We start from the raw sequence: 6732 nt of genomic DNA on the forward strand, positions 1-6732 counted from the left end.
ACCGGGCACCCCGACTCGCAGAGCCCCCTGCAGCCGCCCCGGCGTTTGTAAGTTCCCTGCAGGAATAGGGCTAGCGTGTTTTGGCTGCTGGCTCCGGCAGGGCCCTGGCTACATCCTGCCCTGCTGAGGGACTGGCTCCCAAGCCTTTCTTTCCCTTGCTGGAAAACACTCCATTTTAAATACAGCCTCTCAGTGGTGAGATCCCAGGCAGTCAGGATTGCTTCCTGTAGGGAGCAGCCTGGTGACTCGAGGCTGCTGCCCTTCAGTGGCAGAGCTGGGCGCTTCTCCCATCGCTGATGGGATGAAGCTATAAAGAATCACTAGGAGAGGGCTGCAACTAAAGCAATGATTAACTCAACCTATTGAATATAGCTCAGTAAGAGGTGGGCAAGCCTTCTGAGGCACCTGGGCTATACCAATAGACAAGGGAAGTGGGTTAACGGTGTGTTGCCATCAAAACCATATAGCACAGAGAAGAAATAAAGTTCTATAACAACAAGTAGAGTGCAGGTGCCCCAGGAAGGTTCAGCTGAAGTTCACCAAGTTGTTGACCACTAACGATCTCTAAAGACCCCAAGAAAGGCCCCCAGGATCAAAGTGACATACCCAAGTGCCTTATGCATATGTAAATAATTTTGAGGAAGTAGGTAGTACAAAGTACATCTTCCATCTGAACATGCTCAGAAAGGACCCCTGAGGGGCTGGATATTGAAGAGTGGAGCCGTGTTGATGGGTCGTAGTTTGGGTTTTTTCCTTCCCACAACCAAAATTCCATTTTGTTTTGTGGGGTAAGCAAAACTGCATATTGCAATGTGTTTCCTTGACTGGTAGTTTCTTCATAACAGGTGGGATCTCCAGGTTTAAACCCTGGTGCCTGAAAACCCCAACAAGAACACATGCTTGGAATAAGGGTTCACAAGTCTGGGGTATGCCATGCTCCATTGTTCTATTCCACGATTCACAACAAATGGTTCACAAACAATTCCTGAGGGGAGTGTTTTGATGGGGTGGGGGGATTTTATTCCCATGTTTCAACTCTATTATCTAGGTTGGACAAAACTGTTTAAGGCACCAAGCCCATACCCCATTTGTTAGCCATTTGAATATGCCAACCTGGGGATAACATGACTTTCTATTTGTGGTGTATGGATTCACTGTGGGGTCTCAATACATAGCGGATCCCCCCTTTGCAAGGGGCACAGATCCCCTGCCCAGGAGGCAGCTCATTGAGGAGCCCAGCAGGACCTTCTTTGCCAAGCTGCTTTCCAGCAAGGTGGCCCCCGCCTGTGCCGGGGCCTGGGCTTGTTCATCCCCAGGGGCCAGAGTCGGCACTTGTTGGACCTGATGAGGTTCATGCTGGCCCCTTTCTCTAGCCCAGCTCTGGTCCCCCCCATTCTAGCACACCCCACTGTGGTACCAGACACCCCCATGTCCCATTTTGTGGGTAGCCAGCAGTGCCCAACATCCCCACTGGGTTCAGGCACCTGAGGGTGAAACAGCCCCAGAAGCGGGGATGGATGGATGAGCCCCAGCACCAGGATAGAGGAAAGATTTGAACATTTCAGATGGGGGGTGCAACCCAGAGGGTTCCCAGCCCTGCACCCTCGCCAGCTGCTCACTGGCAGGGGAACCCACTGCTCTTGTGGGAGCAGCGCTGCCCACCACGGGGGGCTTGCAGAAACAGACACAGTGGTTGCCGGCAGTCGCATCTCCACCAAGGCCTTTGGGCACAGCCCCACAGCTGGGAGCAGCCCTCCTGCAGGCACAGTCCTGCCCAGCACGTCCTGAGGCTGCCTGCCCACGTGCCCTGCCCATGGGGACATGGTGCTAGGGGCCTGGGGTCTGCTGGGGTGCTGCTGCCTGGCCCCACGTGGATGGTGCTGCACCAGGGCCCATGGAGATGATTCTGTCTGGTGTCATGGGGGCTTCTCTTCCTCATCCCCATTGGGCTCCTTCTGCCCACCTGCACAGGGCTGCTTCTGCTTGGCCCCATGTCCTCCCCTTGGTCTTTGTCCCCATCTGCCATCTTCTCCATGTGCGCATCTGCCCCCAGCAGCTCTACTCGAAGGCCCTGGAAAAACCCTCTGGGCTCCAGCAGCCCTGGATAGAGCTGATCGTCTTTGCTGCTGCTCCTCTTTCCTGGCGGCGGGGGAGGGAGAGAACTGTGGGGGGGTGGTGAGTGTGGTGTGTGTCCCACTACAGACCGCCTCTTGCCACATGGCCATCAATACTTGCAGAAACTTTTGGTACTGCCTGGTTATTATGAGGGGTGTCCTGGACGATATGGATGAGCTCCTCGGTGAGGTTCTGTGTGACCGTGGCCATGGCTGAGGGGCTGCTGGGGGTGACTTCAAATCGATGGGGCTCTACGCACTGTCCCTGCCATCCAATGGGGAATTCCTCATGCTTTGGCATCCCTGCCATCCACAAGGAATTCCTCCTCTGGCAACTCCAGGGAGAGGCCCTGGCCAAGGGCAATTCCCAGCTTCCCCACTGGCACCCAGGTTGCCGTGATGGACCAGGAAGGTGCAGAGCCGGGTAATGCCACTGGCTCTGCCATCACACCAGGCCAGTGGTGTGGGACACAGTAGAGGGAGCCCAGGGTAGAAGAGCCGCTGCATGACAGCGACAGCAGCAGGGTCTGTGCAGACTGGTGCTCCCTTGGCAGAACATCTGCGCTCGCCCTGCAGTAGAGGACGGGGAAGAGAGAGAAGGCTGTTGCCCTGCAGTGCTCATGCACATGCAGGTCGTGTTAGCCCACCAATTTTATCATCAGAATTGGCGATTCTTGTATCAACAGATTGGCCAAAAGTGTCTCTCTCAGGCTGCTGCACGCAGCATTGTTGCAGCCTGTCCAGCCTGTCCAAACGGTATCCCCGGGCCCAGTTTTGGAGTTAATGGCAGAGGCCTTCAAGCTTTCCAACGCTGGTGTTACAACAGATGTAACTCATTACAATGCCGGTGGGGGATCCCCAGCAATTTGGTATTCCCCATTCCCATGCGGGCCAAGCCATCGTTGAATGCATGAATGATACTCTTAATCGCCTGCTTGAAAAACAGAAAAGGGGAATGGCCCAGAGGCACGTTCAGAGAAAGCATGCTATATTTTGAACTTTTTGAAAATCTCTGTCGACCATGCGGTGCCTCCCATTGTACGATATTTTGTGTCAACTGGTGACAAGCAGCAAAAGCACCAAGGTGTCTTAGTACGTGGGAAAGACCCTCATACCAGGCATTGGCAGGACCGCATGGATTGTTAACTTGCGGGAGAGGTGATGCTTGTGTTTCTACAGATGAAGGTCCGCGATGGATACCTGCTCACTGTGTGCGGCCTGAGCTTAGCGTGCCGGACCGTGGGAGCGCTGCTGCCGCCAGTCAACCCAACAACTGATGTGTGGGTCTCCTTAGCACAGCAACTGAACACATCCTGGCTTGGTGTGCCCTTCCTGACTTGCAAACGTTGCAAACAAGTGAATGTATGTGGGGAATGAAGAATCTTGCTGAAAGCCTTGATATCAGGGATAAGTGATTACCTCTGTGTAATGTTAATCCAAAAGAAGCTGATATTGTTTGCACTTTGAGCGTCGATAGTTGTCTTTATGTAGGTGCTAATGTAGTAGGAGGCTATGATGGGACCATGACACCCACATAAATCAATGCTTAAACGCAATATAGCTTTGGATGAAGCAGGTAATGATGTAGTTGATTTATGGAACTGACGGGAACATATTGCAGTGGTTCTTCTCTTATCCGGAGTAACAGCAGGGAAAGCATTCAAGAGTTAAATCACCTTGTTTGTTAGGCAGTTAAGAACGTGAGTCAAATTGGCCACTATTACATACAAAACAGAGCAAGGATTGGCTTTTTCTTGTTGGCTGAAGGACGTGGCTGTGAGGATTTTGATGGTACATGCTGCGTGGATTTTAGGTGCCCCATTGCAGCAACATGTTATCAAAACCTGAGAAAATGTCAGCCTTTTTGGCATCCATTCACTCAATTGGCAGTATCGTTTGTTTGCTATTGCCTTGTTTGCCGTCATGTTTGCAAGGGCCGTGCAGAACATGGCAAGCCTGGTACTAGCTGTTCAAAAAAACCCCCAAACAAACGGGGGGTGGGGGAGGGGGATCCCGGTAAGTGTAGAATCGTACGGAACAGAGACAGTGGGATAATGTGCAGTTTTGGCCTTGCTTTGGCGATGTGCAGCTGAGATCCTGCAGCAAAGAGTTCAATAACTTTGAGGGAGAATGAGAAGAAACTAGGATGGGACAGAAACAAAGGAGGAATGTGATGTCACCTCTAGAAGATAAGGAAACAGCATGAACAGTAGAGAGTAGCCTATAGTGAACAGCGCTAAGGAATGTGTTGTATGAATTTGACTGATCACTCGAACTCTATTCATAAGCAGCTTGCAGAGTTGAGAAAAAACGTACAGGCCATAAAGGTTGAGAACGGGTTAACGGACTGGCTACAGAGTTTAGGAATTACTGGAGGGTTAAAAGACTCCTTTCTGCACGGGGATAACGATGTTAATTGCCATTGTAATCTCTTTAGTGATAATGGGCTGCGTGTGGAATTGCTTTATGAGAATGATGAACAGATTGATAAAAGGGGTCTGGATCGCTCAGAAACAAAAAGGGGGATTTGTGGAGTGGCTGGAAGACAACGGACATATTATGAGCAATGCAGACCATGTAACGTTGTTGTAATAGCAGGCCAAGCAGGCCGCAGCTGTAACAAGCAGCAGGTGTTGTGAAGGACATATGCAAGGCCAAGAGAGACAAAGAGACTGTGTATTCGCAGAGAGATAAGGGAGCTGGACAGAAAAGTGAGAAAAAACCGGATGCGTGCACAAGGGGGGGAGCAGCGTGTGGGCACCACACCGGGACTAATCCTAGGGGAGGTGGAAGCGTGTGAACGAGTCGTTATAACCTATCACCTTTTACATAACAAAGCCTGCGCAGAGTGTGTATTTTTAGCTGGGGGTATAAATTGCTGTGAGTCTGTTAATAGCATCTGTAGAGTATAAATTGCTTTGTATCCCTTAATAAAGTGGCCACCAACTTGATCACATTGGTCGTATCAGTTGTGTCCGAGCCTTCTGCGTCAACAGGGTAGTGCCACTGGCTCTGCCATCACACCAGGCCAGTGGTGTGGGACACAGTAGAGGGAGCCCAGGGTAGAAGACCGCTGCATGACAGCGACAGCAGCAGGGCCTGTGCAGACTGGTGCTCCCTTGGCAGAACGTCTGCGCTCGCCCTGCAGTAGAGGACGGGGAAGAGAGAGAAGGCTGTTGCCCTGCAGTGCTCATGCACATGTGCAAGCCCACGTGTGCAGGTCCAACTTCTGTTTAGTGAGGACTGGCAGGTTTCTTGGACAGACACTGGGAAGGCAGTCAGGTGTCGGGTGGCCTGAGGATCCTGACCTCTTCTTCCTCAGCCAAAGTGCCACGAGTCCCAGAATCACACAATGGTCGTTGTTGGAGGGAACCTCTGGAGATTATCTAGTCCAACACCCTGCAAAAGCAGGCTGTGCTAGAGCAGGTTGCACAAAATCCTGTGCAGGTGGTGCTGCAATGTTTCCAGAGCCTCTCTGGGCAGCCGGTGCCAGTGATCTTAAGCTGGAGTGCTGTGCAAGGGTCCCCTGTGCTGGTGGGGGGCGGTGCCTGGGCTAGCTGCAAGATCAAGGCACCGCAAAGGGGCAAGGAGATGATGAGCACAACAAGCCCATGTGTTGCTAGGTAGGGCCTGGCGGCCGGAAGATCTCGCGCTGTACAGAAACACAGGGCCCCCCCTCCAGATAGCCAACAGCTTTTGCTGGAACGCTGCATCTCAAAGAGACGCTCCCGCTCTCTCTCTCCAGTTTGTTAGTACAGAGATCCTTTGAGTGATTCAGTTTTAGTTTCTTCTTCTTGGGTGTTCTCATCTTTTTTACTCTTGCTCTCTTCTCATCACAGAAGCTCTCTCTCTCAAAACGACGCTTTAGTTTTCTCTCCCTTGTAACTAATTCCATCCTTTTTTCCTCGGCAACACTCATTCTTTTCATTTGTCGGTCAACGGATGACCTCTGCTCTGTCTGCAAAACAGGGGCTTTGATAGCGAGGAGAGGGATTGTTCCAAAAAGGTAATGGATTTCTCGATTTTTTGTAGGTCTTCATCGATGGCAGCTTGTAGTTGAGGCAGGCCTCGTCACTGGGTCACCAGGGAGGTCACTCCTGTGGCCGTGCCGGCTGCTCCCAAACCAAACAGCGTTGCTATTGTTACAGCTGTCAGTACTTCTCTTTTTTGAAGTCTGCTATTGGCTTCTCCCCAGTAGCGGTACATTTCTTCTTCTGGATGGTATAGGATCCTAGGAACAACCAGGATTTGTACACAAAAATCAGCAGAATTGTTAAAGATTTTGAGGGACACACAGGGGGTTACTCTGATCGTTGGCAGATCCACATTCCGGGTGCAGATGGGATCGCCCATTTATGGGTCTTGTCAACCGCAACGGTTTCTCGCGCAGACAGCACTGTCCCAGCTTGCTAGGGCGACATTTACCAATACATACGCCCAGGCCCCTGACTTGGTTCAAGGTAACTCCTTTCCATGGTGTATCCCACCTACACTGGGTTGGATTGCTGTCTGATGAATAATCAAAGGAAGCATCAAGGGCAATGCCCTCGTAAAAAGGGGGATAGATGTCATAACATAACCAGCAGGAATTCATGAGATCTGGGTTTGACTGATTCAG

The sequence above is a fragment of the Falco naumanni genome (assembly GCF_017639655.2).
Source record: "Falco naumanni isolate bFalNau1 chromosome 23 unlocalized genomic scaffold, bFalNau1.pat SUPER_23_unloc_1, whole genome shotgun sequence".
Classification (NCBI taxonomy): Eukaryota; Metazoa; Chordata; class Aves; order Falconiformes; family Falconidae; genus Falco; species Falco naumanni.